Source organism: Phallusia mammillata, chromosome 5 (genome assembly GCF_965637545.1).
Source record: "Phallusia mammillata chromosome 5, kaPhaMamm4.hap1.1, whole genome shotgun sequence".
NCBI lineage: Eukaryota > Metazoa > Chordata > Ascidiacea > Phlebobranchia > Ascidiidae > Phallusia > Phallusia mammillata.
In genome coordinates this window covers 10,810,486-10,826,194 of record NC_137256.1, presented here as the reverse complement: position 1 = coordinate 10,826,194, position 15,709 = coordinate 10,810,486, and the positions used below count along the sequence as shown (strand labels likewise).

The following is a 15,709-nucleotide window of genomic DNA, read 5'->3' as shown; positions in this document are numbered from 1 at the left end:
TACATGTAACGTTTATGGAAGTGCTAAAATGTTAAGGTTTGTTTCCCTGTAAACAAATCGTTTAAATAAAAAACGTATTCGCTTGTTATAAAGTACAGGGAATAGTTCGTATTCACTGTTTTTGCTCTTTGAGTAGCTCTTATTGAAAAATAACCCCTATACGTGGTACCTTTATCAGGACAATGGCATCTCTTCAAACACAAAGCTCTGATAAAGTGAAAAAGCAACGATTACAAACTTATGCGGCAACAAACTGGCACCAGCGAAGTCATGCAACTCAAGTTTCGCAGTGAAGCGACGATTATTTATCGGCATTAGAACGTCCCTTTTTACGTTCATCATGTTGGCGCGTAAACAAATAGTCCAGCAAGCTAAACCTTTGTAATTTTAAACCTTTTTGTGTTTTCTGACATGTCATTATCTTGATGGCGTCGTATAGAACAGTGCTCTTCAATCTTTTTTGGTTTGGTGAACCCTTAAAGTTGTTGTTACGAACTCATGCTGTTTACTTAAAAGATAAACTGAGGTGCATAGATTTCAATCCTGTCAAAATATCTAAATTTACGCTTTAGATGCTACAAAATTTGCATATGCGGGGTGAAAATCGGATATTCGGAGTCCTGTTTGATATAAATGAATATAGAAAATCGGGCTTTACGGGTCGAGTTTGGGCTTGGGTTTGAATAAAATGGGCTTGACTTTATACACTTGCATTATTTCTCCCGCAATTTTGGCAACCTAGGGGCCAAGTTCGGGGTTTGATATTAATATACATGGGTTTTGGGCTGGTACTTTTGGGTTTGGCCTTAATTTCGGCAACACTTACAACTGTGCACTATAATGTCCACAATGCAACAATAGCGTCAACAAAACAGTAATCTGCAATCTTGTTCCTATCCAGCAAAGTGACCGTCAGCATAACATGGCAGCAATGAGGTCAAGCGAAGACAACGAAAAAGGGAGACTATGGTTGCTCATATAAGTCACGGTTTGCATTGACAAAACATTCCGCTATTTCAACGACATTGAAGAAGAACTTCAGAAGAGGAGCTTTGTGTTTGTCAAGATAAAAAGGTAAGAATGATAAAATCCTGAGAACATTGCAACGCAGAAACATTTTCAGCAAAAAGATCGAGAAATAATCTGAGTGAAAACTATTACAACGTTTTAACAGTTTCTATTGTCATATAGTAAGGTAAAATGTAAAATGAACAATAGAAACTGTAGAAGCATTGTAAAGTTTCACACTTTAATACTTGGCTTAAATCGTCTAACTGAAATATTTGGAGCAGTACATTGTATACATAGAAAAATTGTTTCAAGAAAAATAATTAAATCAGTTGGTTTTTGATGATGTAACAAAAAGAACTTTTCTTACGCAGCAAAGTCATCAAACGACAATGAACTTGATCTTTCTCACGGTTGCTTGTGCGCTCATTGGGGCTGCAAACGCAGTGAAATATTATCCAGGTAGGAAAAGTTTACCTTAAAACAATTCATAAGCCTTGGGACTGTTTTAAACTAAAGTCTAACAAACTAGAGTGCCACAATTTGACTGCACGCAATACGGACAATGGTTGTCACCAGCTGTACCGATGAGCCTCAAAACAATATAAAGCCAGAATATACCCGAAAATTAACGTTTGGAACCTAACAAGCATATGTATGCAACAACCACAAGTGTTTGGCTGTCGAATTGAAGACGTCATTAAATTTTCACGTATATTTCTAATTTGACGTGGTTTTATTTTAGTGACCTTGAACAACCTGTGATGTTGGGGAGACTCTGGCAACCGAGCGATGCCAACAAGAGAAGGGGATTCGATTCTTGATGGAGGCTACAAACAAAGAGTAAACGCGATTGCAAAATGCGCAAGAGTTGCTCATAATTACGGCGATGACGTATTTGCTGTTCAGGTCATAAATTATGTTTATGATGTTGTAGGTCAATACTTTGTGTAAATGTATAAATGAAAATAAAGTTATCGTTTACAATGTAAGTAGGGCTTTCCTAATTCGCCAATTCTCGTTATGTAATAGAATTTGTAAACGTTTGTTGAAACGGTGTGAAAGTTGACAAATCTGTGTCGCAACAAGTATTTTTCATTTTGTATTTACTTTTTGCACTCATTTAGATTTCCATTCATTTATAATGTTTCTATGTTTTACAATAGTTGATGAAACTGTAACCCTGAAATAATTTAAACATTTTACCAGAAATTTAACTAAATTCAGCTGCTGTATTTTTTTTACAGGATAACGGTTGGTGCGCCAGTTCGGCCACGGCAAGAGATACATACAGAACTTATGGACCGAGCAGTGGTTGCCTTGCCAACGGACGCGGTGGTGGCTGGGCCAACCAGGTCTATGAGATTGCCTCAATTTCTGAAGGTAAAGGGAAAACGGTCTCAAATGCCGGCATGTGACGTATTCACGCTGCACTCGCAAAAACTCCTATAACCAAAAGTTCTATGTTGCACAAAGAGTTCCCCTTAAAACGCAAATATTAGTGCAAAAACGTCACCACTAAACTATGTTATAAGTTAAAGCTACGAATTGCTCATGGCATCAAGGTAAAAAATGAACGACAGAAGTTTTTTACATTTTAATTTTATTGGTGTATCTCAGCATTTAGATGTCGCCGAAATTTCCAGTTCACAATACGTCGTTTATTCATTAATGTAAATTCCGTGTCGTGCAAAAAGTGGTGCGCCCTAAAAGTCCTAACTCTGACCTGCATGGTCTAACCTGTATTGTTTTTTTCAGTTACTTTAACCGAGCTTGGCTGCTGGGCTGACACTAGTGACCGTGCAATCCCAACACTTGAAGGTCTGGACCCAATCTTGGATGGTAACTACAAAGCCCGCCAGGACGCGATCGCCAAATGTGTGCAAGCTGCGCATGCGCGAGGCTATGACGTGTTTGCGTTGCAAGACGGTGGTTGGTGCGCTGAAGCACGTGACGCCGATCTGACTTACAAAAAATATGGAGCCAGCACCAACTGTGGAAATTCTGGCAAAGGAGGATCATGGACCAATCAAGTTTACCGCATTCGTGTCTTGAAAACAACGTAAGTGATATTGTTTTCAGAATTGATAAAAACAAGTTATGGCCATAGAGTTTTTTACTTCCATAAAAAACAAAAACAAATTTTAGTCAAGTATTTTTGTTAGGTGGCACAAATAAACCACGTTTTTAAATCAGATGAGTTTGTTAGCAATTGAAAACCTAATTGACAAAAGTAATCGATATAACTTTTTTATGTCTGTGTGTTTTTACGTTAAACACATTTTCAATTTACTTTTTCAGAACCTACTGATACTGGTCGACGTATCTTTCTCAATCAAGAAATGAATTGTTTGGTATTTCCCTTCTATATTCAACTTGTAGCTCACATCACCTTATTAATCGCATTGTCTTTGTTTCCTACTGTATCCTGGGACTGTTTCGATCTTAGCAGATGTTCACACATACTCGTTTGTCGTAGATTGTTTGAACAAATGGGCTGATCAAACTTCAAACTTTAATAGCAACAAATTAAACCATACACGGTTAACTAAAAAATCGAATAATTTTTGTTGATGTTCTGCACATAATTTTATTTGTAATGCCGAATGGGCTTTTGAATAAAAAAAAGTCAGCAGTGAAATTAACAACGTTGTTTTAAGCAATTCGTCGATTGAGCGATTGTAATTTTCGTATAACCGATTGCATTTCAACAATACCTATGTGTCCGAAACCTGCGAAAAACTGTTCGCGTTATAAGGATAAAAAATGGAATATGGAACAAAATGTTTATGTGCATTTCAGAAAGGTTTGTAAACTAAAGTTTCCAATATTTGGTCACAAGCACGATAATGTTTAGATGCAGCCAAACAAGTAATTTGCACACAAATGACAGTGAATTTAACCGTAGTCAAAATCCAACCTGTTAAAAATTAGGTCTTAGCATATGGACCGCGGTCCACCATTTGAGTAGCGCTGCTCTATGTATTTCAGCTGGCAACACCGAAAGTGCAACTGTAGCGTCTTCCGTCGCTGAGGAAAAAGTAATTTTTTTGGATTTTTTTTGGTGCTTAATGGAAAGCGTAAATATTTACAGCGGGCGGTAGACAGAGAAATAGAGGACTCTCTAAACCAGTGGTTCTTAACCTTTTTTCCTTGCTGCACCTCTTTCAAATCTCTAACCAATTTTCGCACCCCCTTTCAAATCACTAACCAATTTTCGCTCCCCCTTCTGTAATTGCTTAAATAGAATAGACCTAACCAACCTTGATTTCAGCATCCCCGCACCCCCTAGGAACAGTTCTCGCACCCCTTGGGGGTGCGTGCACCCCAGGTTAAGAACCCCTGCTCTAAACAGAGGTCGGTAACTTTTTAAGCTACGCGTGCTTATTTACGTGCTATTTTCATGTGGATAGCTTCGCGTGACAACCCTTTTCTGGGTAATAGTGGTTTGTGCCAGCTGATATCAGTAGTAACTGAAAGAAGATAGATTTTGGCGTGTAGGATGGATTTAAAGAGTATTAAATGATAAACAACTGAAAACAAGCAATGTAACAGTTAAATTGGTACTTCAAAACAAAACACGCAAAAACCGTGCCAGGAGTTGCTGACCCTAACTCTAAACTCTTGAACTGTGAGGTGTGCAACTTAGAAAACCGCAGCCATCTGCTTGAACAAAGGGAAGAAGGTAGGTGCGGTTAGATAATTAATAATAGGGTAGAATATAAAGGAAACAAGATAGGTAAGATGTGCTATGTCTGTTTTTTATCGGATAGGAGTAGAAGAGTGTTATGTAATCTGTAATGTGGGCAGCAGTTGAAAATAATTTCCTGCATAAGACACTGTCGACTTTAATTAAAGTGTTCGAATCCTGAAAGTCACGAAGAAATCGTGAATGCTGAAAATATTACTCCTTTCTTCGACAAACATTTTATATTTATTGACAAAACTTTATGTTTATTTCAGTTAAGATGAAGGTCTTTATTTTGATGTTGGCATTCGTGGCAGCGGTCAGTGCGACCCAATATTATCCAGGTTAGATACCTATAGTAGGCCTATCAAAACTTTTGGTGCCTTATGATGCCTGCATTCGCTCAAACAGACAAAAAATGCGACATGAAACATGCAATAGCAAAAAGATGCTTCGTTTTGCATGCCTTCATTACTACTATTAAATTTGAACCGATTCGACGCGTGTCAACGATTTGCTACGATTTGCCATGGCTTATACCAGGTTACGCATTTTAACAATACATTAGAAAAAAGGCAGTAAGGCGGCACATCGCATCAAGTAATAATGCGCGACCTAGCTTGAGGTAGGATTCGAATCCACGACTGCAACATATCTGTGGGCTGACATCTATACCAACCGTGTTACGCAGACTCGGTGAAAGTTTGACTAAATTAAAGTCACAGAACCGCTTTCTACGTACACAACACAAGTTCCAATCTCGCCTGTATCCTCTTAAACGCCTGGGGTTGTGTAATTTATCCGAAAGTGTTTCGTTACAGTTTATAAAAGATTGAAAGGTAAAACAAGTATTTTACAAGTACTTGTACATACCATATATAATAGTTGCACTCAAGAAAAAAGTTGTCTTTCATAAAGACCTTTAACACCAAAGCAATGACTGAAGTGAGCACAAAGTTCATAGGTCAGCTGTTTCTTTTTCAGTTACTTACAACAATCTCGGATGTTGGGGCGACACTAGCAACAGAGCAATTCCTACGAGAGAAGGAGATGTTATTCTTGATGGCAGCTACCAAGCAAGATCCAACGCGATTTGCAAAATGCGCCAGAGTCGCTCACAACCACGGTGATGACGTATTTGCTGTACAGGTAACGTCATGAACCAACAAAATTTGGAAAAGTCTGTACAAATCTATAACTTGACTGTTAACGTATAAAGTTGACTGTTTATTGCTATTAAAATGACTTACTATGAGATATCTAAACAATGTGTTGAGAATAAAACAACTCCATTTTTTGGTCCTGTAGTGTAGTCATCAGTTCCTTATTTAAATAGAACCGCTTTCAATATTATGTTTGTTTTTCAGGCAGGTGGTTGGTGCGCCAGTTCATCCACAGCCCGTGATACTTACCGTAAATACGGTGAGAGCAACGCATGTGCAGCTGACGGTGAAGGTGGTGGCTTGGCCAATCAGGTTTACGAAATCAACTCCATTTCTGAAGGTAAGCCAGGAAAGCATTTATAGATTGCGTTTGGTCGGTAGCTCAATTAACCAAGTAATATTTTCTTGAAATTTTCGAAATGCCACTAAACCTAATTTTTTTTTTTTTTCACGGGGTTCGAACCCAGGACTCTCCCGGGGACGAATCCCGATAAGTTTTTGTTTTGTTTTTAGTCTCTCTTATCAAACTTGGTTGCTGGACTGATAAGTCCGATCGTGCCATTCCGACACTTGAGGGACTCGACCCAATCTTAGACGGTTTTTACGGCTCACGCCAGGAAGCGATGGCCAAATGTGTGCAAGCTGCGCATGCACGAGGATATAATGTGTTCGCGTTGCAAGCCGGTGGTTGGTGCGCTGGAGCACGTGACGCCGAACTGACTTACAAAAAATATGGAGCAAGCAGCAACTGTCCAAGTGATGGAGAAGGGGGCGGATTGGCCAATCAAGTTTACCGCATTCATGTCTTGAAAACCACGTAAGTGAGAATTTAAGCAAACCAAAGTGTTGTGATTGTCTAGGTTTTCCAATTAATACTGTAAAACATACTGTAAAAATTCTCACCTTGCTTGTTTTACAGAACCTACTAACGTTGAAAGCAAGCATGAGAAGCAAATAAATCCTCTTTACCGGCAATTTACTTCTTTCCTCTCTAATTAATAATTGTTGTACAACTACAACAATATCACACGAAGTTATGTGCCAATTTGAACAGCATTGAGGAAAATATAATTACTGCAAAACATATTTCTGATTTTGTGTTAGTTTGTAGATTTGGCTAAGATAAATACATTCATTACTGGGCTCAGCCCTGATCACAAGCGTCCTTGCAGACCAGCGATCACGACATTCTCCACATATAATTATCCCACAAGTCCAATAATCAAAGTACATCAGGCATATTAAAGGTCAGCACTGTAGTCTAGATGTTTTTAGTCTGTGCCTTGACATGTAAGAATGCTTTGGAGACCGTCTTGATTCGGCATAACGCCTTCAATAGGCCTGGCGTACTATGATTTGTAGGCTTGATGGGAAATCATATGCAGCTTAGAACTCAGTGCTTAAACCATGAGTCAAACTTTTCTGCAACTATAGTGACAACAATAAATATGATACTGTACAAGGTAAATAAGTGACCAAGATCATTTAACTTTCGAAGCTAAACATTCCCAAACTGTTTTATGGATACACCTTCTGCACCGCTATATGGTATTTTTAAAATTTGTTATTTTGCTGTACAAAACCTCTAGGGAATTAAAACACTAACTTTGATTATACATTAAAGCTGTTGGTACTTTCCAACTTATAAGTACATCACCTGAAAGGTCAATAACAATCTGCGAAGTATTTGAACAAGGCAATACAAATTTTTACACTAAAAAACGGACGTATTTGCTGGTTACGCTTTGATTTGTTCATGTTCACAATTATTGCTCTTCAAACAGATTTTGTATGTAAAATACTGGTGTTTTGATGTCCTACACTAGGCACCGTCATCGGAATATTTGCATGTTTTCATACACTAACTCAAATATAGTAACGAAAGCAGCCGCCAATGTTAGGTATTTGTGCTCTTTGCGCCACGTATCGAAATTAAGCGCGGCTGCCACGAGGTGGTGTTAGTAGATTTTTTATTTTACTCTCGTTTGCTGCCAAAAGCAGTCCTACTCATAACATTAAGTCGCAAAATAACTTTCTTGAAACAAGGTTTAAAATCCACGTAACGCAGAATGGTTCCAAGTAATGCATAAAACGCCTTTTTAATTTGAAATGTTGGGCTCCGAGGACCAATTTTGGCCCCGCTTACAACTCTGCCGTAGACTATTTAAATAAAACTATTGCGCGCAACAAAATGGACAACAGCATGGTAATTCTGTTTACAGCCAGATAAAAGAGCTAGCAAAAACTAAAGCACCAACCGGAACTAGTTTTGGTTCAGCAATTAATTGAATATAGGCTATACGGCTTTGCGATTCGGGTTCGGGCTTGATTCGAGCCTGACTTTATACGCTCGGGATAAATTCTGCCATTATATAGCCAATTGTGGGGCTAAAATTCGGACTTTGGTAAGGATATATTTCGGATTTTGGGTTTGTACTTGCAGTGCGGGATGGGATGGTGCTATGTTTGCTAATGAATCTCAAAATTTGATCAGGTACCACCGGCCTTAACGGCTATCTTCGTATAACCGATTGCGTTTAAACAACACACATGTGTTTAAAAGTCTGCTTAAACTGTTTAGAATATACTTAAACCGGGACTTAAACCTGAATGTTTACGTGTTTTTTGAAGATATGGTTTAAACAAAAGTTTCGCTATTATAACTAACGAATTAAAGATATCTAGTCACAAACATCCAAATATTTCGATGTAGCCGAACAACTAACTTAGGTTCATTTTTATTAGTAATTATTAGTAATTTTAAAGTCATGGAAACATCTTTTTACTGTTTTTAACCTTGGTTTTGCGGAAACTTTTAATTTGGCAGCATGAAAAAAAATTTACGTCCAGAACTATCTGTTTTTGCCTAATTAACAACAATTGTATTTTAGTTTTTTACTTTGAAATATGAGTTTTTAATTCTTTATGCGCTTACAAAGTACTTCTAACTCAGTAATGCTATTTCTCCTCCTAAATGTTTACGTTGGTACCTCAACGATTCGGACACTTTTTTTTCTCTCGTTGCAAGTTACGTTTACGCATCTTGTAACTTTTGAAAATTGACAGTTTGATTGTCATTTTGCATCTGGTTGTTAAAGCAGTTGTCAACAAATCTTTGTAAAGGCCAAATGTTCTGCAGCAAATGGGGGAGGGCGACCAGGCTCGCAAACTGATCCGCTGGTGGGTGCTACAGAGAAAGCGTATATTGCAGGGTTACTCAAAAGGCGGACCGAAATCTGAGCCCGAAACTGGCCCGAACCCGAACGTTTTTGCAAAGCTCGTTTAGGCCCGAAATTTTGATTAACAGGCCTATCCACGAAAGCCTTGCAACAAAGGATGAGAAAGAAAAACGAGAAAGACAAAAAACACAATGAACAATAGTAGACAATGGGGTAAACAATACGTTTTAGAGTAGGGTTGGCATTAAGTCAAAGCCACAGTTACTTAGCTGAGTGATTTTTTTTAATGGCGGACACTGAGTGATTTTTTTTAATGGCGAACGTAAAGTCAGGCCCGTTTTAAGCCCGTTTTCTCACAAATACCTAAGCCCGAACCCGGCCCGAACCCGGTTCGAACCCGGCCCGAACCCGAACCCGGCCCGAAAAGCCCGCCCCGACTTGCAACTCGGGTACCAATACTCTCGCGAGAAGTAAATTAATGCTTAGTGCCCAATTAAAGCTTTTGTTTTGCTGACAGAAACATTCGGCTTGAACAAATGTGTTTATCTTGGACCAAGTTTTCCCCCATTCCCTGCATAGACAAAATAGGCGAAGATATGTTGCACGTGCATTACTGACAGAAGTGTCCACACCTTTGGTATTTTTGCCTTTTCTATCTGGACATTTGACAGAACTAATTGAGTAGCCTGGTATATTTTATTCTACTTGCATTTTGTTCACGAGCACCTTAACGCAACAAACATAGTATTGCATCATGGTAATGTAAGGAGACATCTGCGCTTAAATATACTCTAAAGCAGTGGTTCTTAACCTGGGGTTCGCGGACCCCCAAGGGGTCCGTGAGATGGCTTTAGGGGGTCCACGGATGGAAATATGTTAAGTATCATTAACCAACAGAAGAATATTTTTAGGTTTCTCAACCGTTTTTACAATCCTGCATACGAGTGCACGCTGTTTTGCGCACCTTTATTGGGCCAAGAACATATACTTTTTGTAATTGTTTTTGCTATTGTGACATCATAACACACATGGACAATAGACTTTATAGGACAAGTGATTTGTGAAGTTGTATGTACCAGAAATATTATCAATTCGATGCGTTGGCCACTACAATACAGAAATGTCATTGATTTTAAAGGACTGTAAAGGCGGATTTAAATGCTTCTAAAGCAGGGCTTCCCAAACTGGGGGTCGCGACCCCGGAAGGGGTCGCTTAACAAACTTGAGGGGTCGCAGAGAGCTGTATGAATGTTGCAGAAAGTACTCGACACACTGGCGTAGAGTGCGGGGGTGTGGGGGTGCCGCACACCCCCCGGCCTTGACCATTACGTCACAATGTCATCTTTGTTCAAGTTACGTCGATTTTACAACGTTTTCAGCTAAGAGCAAACGAGCTTGTATTGACGCCATTAATCGAACAGACATCGGTTGAAACGCAACAATTGCAATTGTTTCGAAATACAAAGGCATTTTAATGCAACATAAACATGACATATAGAGTCATAGAGTAACGTTTAAGTACTGTTTGGGGAAATAAATTTCTCCACTGAAAATAGGTAAACTTTCTCTAATAAAACTAGGTAATAAATTTACGATTTTCAAGCAGTGTTTAATATCCGTTTGCAAAACACGGCCTAAACTTGGTCCAAGGTGACATCAGTTTAGGCGCCAACAATTATGCATGATTTCAAACATTCTTTACGAACGTGGTTATGTTCTCGACGCTCAGCAAACGTCCAAACCACACGAAGAAATTGTGACAAGTGCCTATTTGCAAAACAATGTGGCAGAAACTAAATGCTAAAATTAAGGTATCGGTGTTTGGACGTGTGAAGTAGTAGACTCCGAGTACCAGTCTTAGGTTGTTTTTAGTTTTTGCTCGAATTAGGCGTTTCAATAAATACAACAAACGTATTTTTCGCACTGTCTATCATATTATCCGTGAAGGGTCGCGGAAAATTTAAAGAGATTAAAAGGGGTCGCGGTCAAAAAAGTTTGGGAAGCCCTAAAGCATGAAAGTGTATAATGCAAGAAACGTGAAACATAAAAAGACTCATAGTAAATTGCGTTGGGGGTCCGCAGACTTACAAAATTCAGAAAAGGGGTCCGTGACTACAAAAAGGTTAAGAACCACTGCTCTAAAGTAATACTAAGAGTGAGAGAGCAGCAGTGAACAGGCCTGACAGGTTGGAATATCGCTGGAGAAGCAAGTGGCCTTGAAGGCAAGGCGACTAGGTTTGTCAACATGGGTGGATTCCAGCCAGTTTAATATTGGAGGTAGGTAAACAACGATCAGCGAAAAACAAACCCTCCCCAACACCACGGAATTCTAGTTATATGTCCAAAGGCGTTAGGGAGAAAATAAAGGATTCTCCGAAATCTTAAACGGCACACTAACGAAATAAGTTATCTTTTCGTGGCACACTTTGAGGGCCGACCACACAAACATTGTCAAAGGAAAAATAATTTGCAACTTTGTTGGTAAATTAGACTTCATTTTTTTTTCAAAAAAAAAAATTAGGAAAAATAAGCTTTTAACGTTGCTATGCATGCCCTGTTTCATGATTAGGTCATTTTTGCACTTTAACAAAACACTTTTTGCACTTTAAAATCGCAAGCATTTCGCAGCACACTTGGAAATCTGTCACGGTGCACTTCATGTGCCGCGGCAAACATTTGGAGAATCACTGCTCTAAACTTTTGAACTCTGGGGTGTGTAAATTAGATAACCGCAATCATCTGCTTGAACAAAGGGAAGAAGGTCAGGATGGTAGGGTAATTATTGATAGGGTACAATATAAAGGTCAGCAAGTTAAGACTTGTAATGGATAGATATTTTTCATAGGATTAGAAATTGGCGAGTGTTTTGTGATCTATAATGCGGGTTAAAATTTATAATAATTCTTTGTATAACACACTCTTTACTGTGAAACTCCCCGAAGCTTAAAAGTGATGCAGAATAATTAAAGCGACTGCAAAAAATATTACCCCGTTTGTTCGACAAACATTTTACATTTTTTGACAATAATTTTATGTTTATTTAAGTAAAAATGAAGATCATTGTTTTGATGTTGGCATTCGTAGGAGTGGTCAGTGCGACCTATTACTATCCAGGTAAAATACTCAGTAAGCCTAACGTAATATGTGGTTCCCTTTATATAATGTCTGTATATGCCCCAACAGACAGAAATGTGTCATGCTTCACTAATGCTGGCAAAATGATTTTACGACTTATTTAGGCAATTAAATTTTCTAGTAGAAGTTTTAGCCGATTTGAGAGTTCCGAAATTTGTATCTGTCAAGGATTTTCTACGAATAAGTCTTTTTAACAGACTGTTAAGTAGGCTGGGCGCTTTTTCAATTACACGAAAGGCAGTGCGGTGGGCGTGCAAGGCCTTGTACCGCATCAAAGCGTCCTTGGGATTTGAACCCACGACCGGTGCCCATCGTTGGGTTGACGTCTACCAACTGAGCTACGCAGACTAGGAGAAACGCCTAACAAAATTTAAGTCACACGTAAGAACCGCGGCCGTCTAAATACGCATTAAATACGCATTATAGTTGCACTCAAGATCGGATTAAACTTCGTAAAGCCTATTCCTACTAAATATGACTAAAATTTCACACGTTAGCTATTTCGTGTTTAGTAACCTACAACAATCTCGGATGTTGGAGAGACTCTAGCACCAGAGCAATTCCTACGAGAGAAGGAGATCCTATTCTTGATGGCAGCTACGAAGCAAGATTGAACGCGATCGCAAAATGTGCCAGAGTCGCTCACAACCACGGCAATGATGTTTTTGCTGTACAGGTAACCTCAAAAACCGACACTATTTTGAAAAGTCCGACTACTTACAAAATTGAAATAATCGAAATACCTTAAAAAAATTAGGTGTTGAGAGTTAAAAAACTCCATTTTTGATCCGTTTTAAAACGACAGCCATCACCATTTTATTTTTGACAGAACGGAGGCTGGTGCGGCAGTTCATCCACAGCCCGTGATACTTACCGTAAATATGGTGGGAGTGGTGGATGTGGGGCTGACGGTGAAGGTGGCGGTTGGGCAAATCAGGTTTACGAAATCGACTCAATTTCAGAAGGTGAACTAGGAAAGCGTTTTTACATTTGTTACATTTCTATCACTAACGTTAAATGTTTGGCTATTTTAATCACGATCGTTTTGTTTTTAGTCTCTCTTATCAATCTCGGCTGCTGGACTGATACATCAGATCGTGCCATTCCGACACTTGAAGGACTCGACCCAATCCTAGACGGACGTTACGACTCGCGCAAGGAGGCGATCGCCAAATGTGTGCAAGCTGCGCATGCGCGAGGCTATGACGTTATTGCACTGCAAGACGGTGGTTGGTGCGCTGGAGCACGCGACGCCGAACTGACTTACAAAAAATATGGAGCTAGCAGCAACTGTGCAAGTGACGGCAAAGGGGGACCATGGGCCAATCAAGTCTACTACGTTCGTGTCTTGAAAACCACGTAAGTAAAAATGTTGGCAAACTCAAGTGTTCTGATGGTCTATAGTCAGGCTTGCCATACCGTCCTTATTTCTAAGATTTGTCCTTATTTTCAGGGGCTTTGTCTTAGAAAAGTTTACTGTCCTTATTTCTTAGAAATGTCTTTATTTTTGACTTGAGTCCTTCTTTTGTCTTATTTTCAACAATTACAAGTCAAATCCCTGCTACAAGTAAAAGTAAACCTATAGACCTGAGCTGCTGTGAGATGCACAAAGTATTTTTCTACGAACAAGGAGTTGCAGGAACATATTGTTTCTGGCAATAAATATGGCATATGTTATGTCATGGCTCGTAAAACTGCAAAGATTTGTTTAAAAACGTTTGTTTCAATTCGTATGCAAGTTTAATTTTTTGGTTGTCCTTATTTTTGGTTTCAAGTCGATGGCCCCGTCTATAGTAGTGGTTCTCAAACTTTTTTTTATTTTCGGGGCCAAACGGTATTTTTTAGTGTGTAAGGAGCCGCAAAAAATGAGACCTTAGAAAATTAACAAAGATTATTACCTTGAAAGCTAACATAGTAATCTTTGTTGGTTTTCTGAGGTCTGGTGCGAGCCGCAAAATAAGTAGCTGGGAGCCGTATGCGTCCCTGAGAGCAGCGGTTGAGAATCACTGATCTATAGGTTATAAATCACTGATCTAACCAAAGTAATAAAAAATCACTGATCTAACCAAAGTTATAAAATTTTAATTTAAAAAAATTAACTAGGCTATCTTTTAAGGTAATGATACTAAAGTATTCACGAAATGCTTTACCACCACAGTAACAAATTTGACTCGACGCAAGTATTTACATTTGCTTGTTTTACAGAACCTACTAATGATGAAAGCATGAGAAGAAAGTATATCTTTAATTCATTTTCTTCCACTCTAATAATAATTAATTGTTGTGCAATTACAACTGTAGCGATTGTGAAATAATTTGTGCCAATTCTGCAATACGATATTAGCTTGTTTCGACTTGCCATCTCAAAGTTCCCTGAAAATCAAATAGGTCAACGGTTTAAATTAACTGGATTGCCACATTATGTTTGAACTTAGTAATATTTCCTGTCGCAATTGATTATAATGTGTATGCGACTTTTTTGATCTGGGTTTACGAGTTTTGACCGTATGTTTCGACGTGTTCTGTGATTATACGCTGCTTTGTGTAAGAATTGATGTGTACAATTTAACGCGTTTGTCCGTATATTATCAATGTATATCCGTTTATTATCAGTATATTGAGTACTTATAAATTGCACTGGTTCATACCAACCCTTTTTGTGCCTTTCTTTTGTTCTGGCTTTATCTTCTGTTCTATTCAGAAGTAATAAACAGACGAACCGAAGTGCAACGCACCTGTGTGAAGTTTCCAGGGCTCTGTTTAGGAGGAGAGAAAGCCAGTACTTGGTTAATTTCTATGACACGATTATAACCTTGAGACTTATTAGCGAACATAAACGTAAACCTATATCAAGACTGCCCTCACCACAAAACTGTATTCCACTAAGTAGACTTGATGGATCAATATTTGTAGCCTAAAACTCAATGCATATATGCTTACAAGCAAAATCTTCTCAAAAACTACACACAGAACAAAATAAGTACTGTACAAAGTGGAAAAGTGGTCAATAACTTTGAAGATTGAGGTCTTACAACTATGCGTGTTCAAGATTGGATATGAAACGCTCCAGATATTTGGTTGTTTTGTTGTTTATTCCACATATATGTGGAATTCCATATTCCATATATATATACACCATTATTCCATATATATATATATAAATCTAAACATAATGTCTGTTATTTCAAATATTGTTTACCAACGTTCAACGATCGGGCATAAAGGTAGTTAGAAGCTATTGACAAATTGGGCGTCGAGCATAATAAATGTCCAACTTAACGACCTGCGATTTAGTAACTGCCCAACGACTGCGCCTATGAGGGACCAACGTGGTCTTAGTAAACACAAAAAGTTTGTACACTTTGAGAAAATACCGTTACTGCAAGGCAAACATTATTTAGGGCGTTGGACAAGATGCCAAACGGGTCGTTTGAATTCCAACGGTTTGTTGCTAATAAACAACGGCCAAACATTTCACTAAGTGGAAATTCCATGATATCAGCACAAATTAATAAAACTCAATATTAATACGTTAC

The 15,709-nt window shown here is 38.6% G+C and overlaps 2 pseudogenes across 2 annotated transcripts; both read left to right on the top strand.

Moving 5' to 3' along the window:
* The first annotated feature begins 109 nt into the window (after positions 1–109).
* Positions 110–3,805, top strand: LOC145228246 (uncharacterized; annotated as a pseudogene). Its single transcript, XR_013860050.1, has 6 exons — positions 110–1,074; positions 1,383–1,470; positions 1,754–1,917; positions 2,256–2,391; positions 2,767–3,070; positions 3,310–3,805. The product of XR_013860050.1 is annotated as an uncharacterized LOC145228246 (transcript).
* Positions 3,806–3,917: 112 nt separating this feature from the next.
* On the top strand, positions 3,918–14,428 carry LOC145229545 (uncharacterized; annotated as a pseudogene). The gene is made up of 10 exons (XR_013860462.1): positions 3,918–5,040; positions 5,681–5,845; positions 6,064–6,199; positions 6,373–6,676; positions 11,792–11,808; positions 12,084–12,152; positions 12,686–12,849; positions 13,003–13,138; positions 13,229–13,532; positions 14,379–14,428. The product of XR_013860462.1 is annotated as an uncharacterized LOC145229545 (transcript).
* The last annotated feature ends 1,281 nt before the right edge of the window (positions 14,429–15,709 follow it).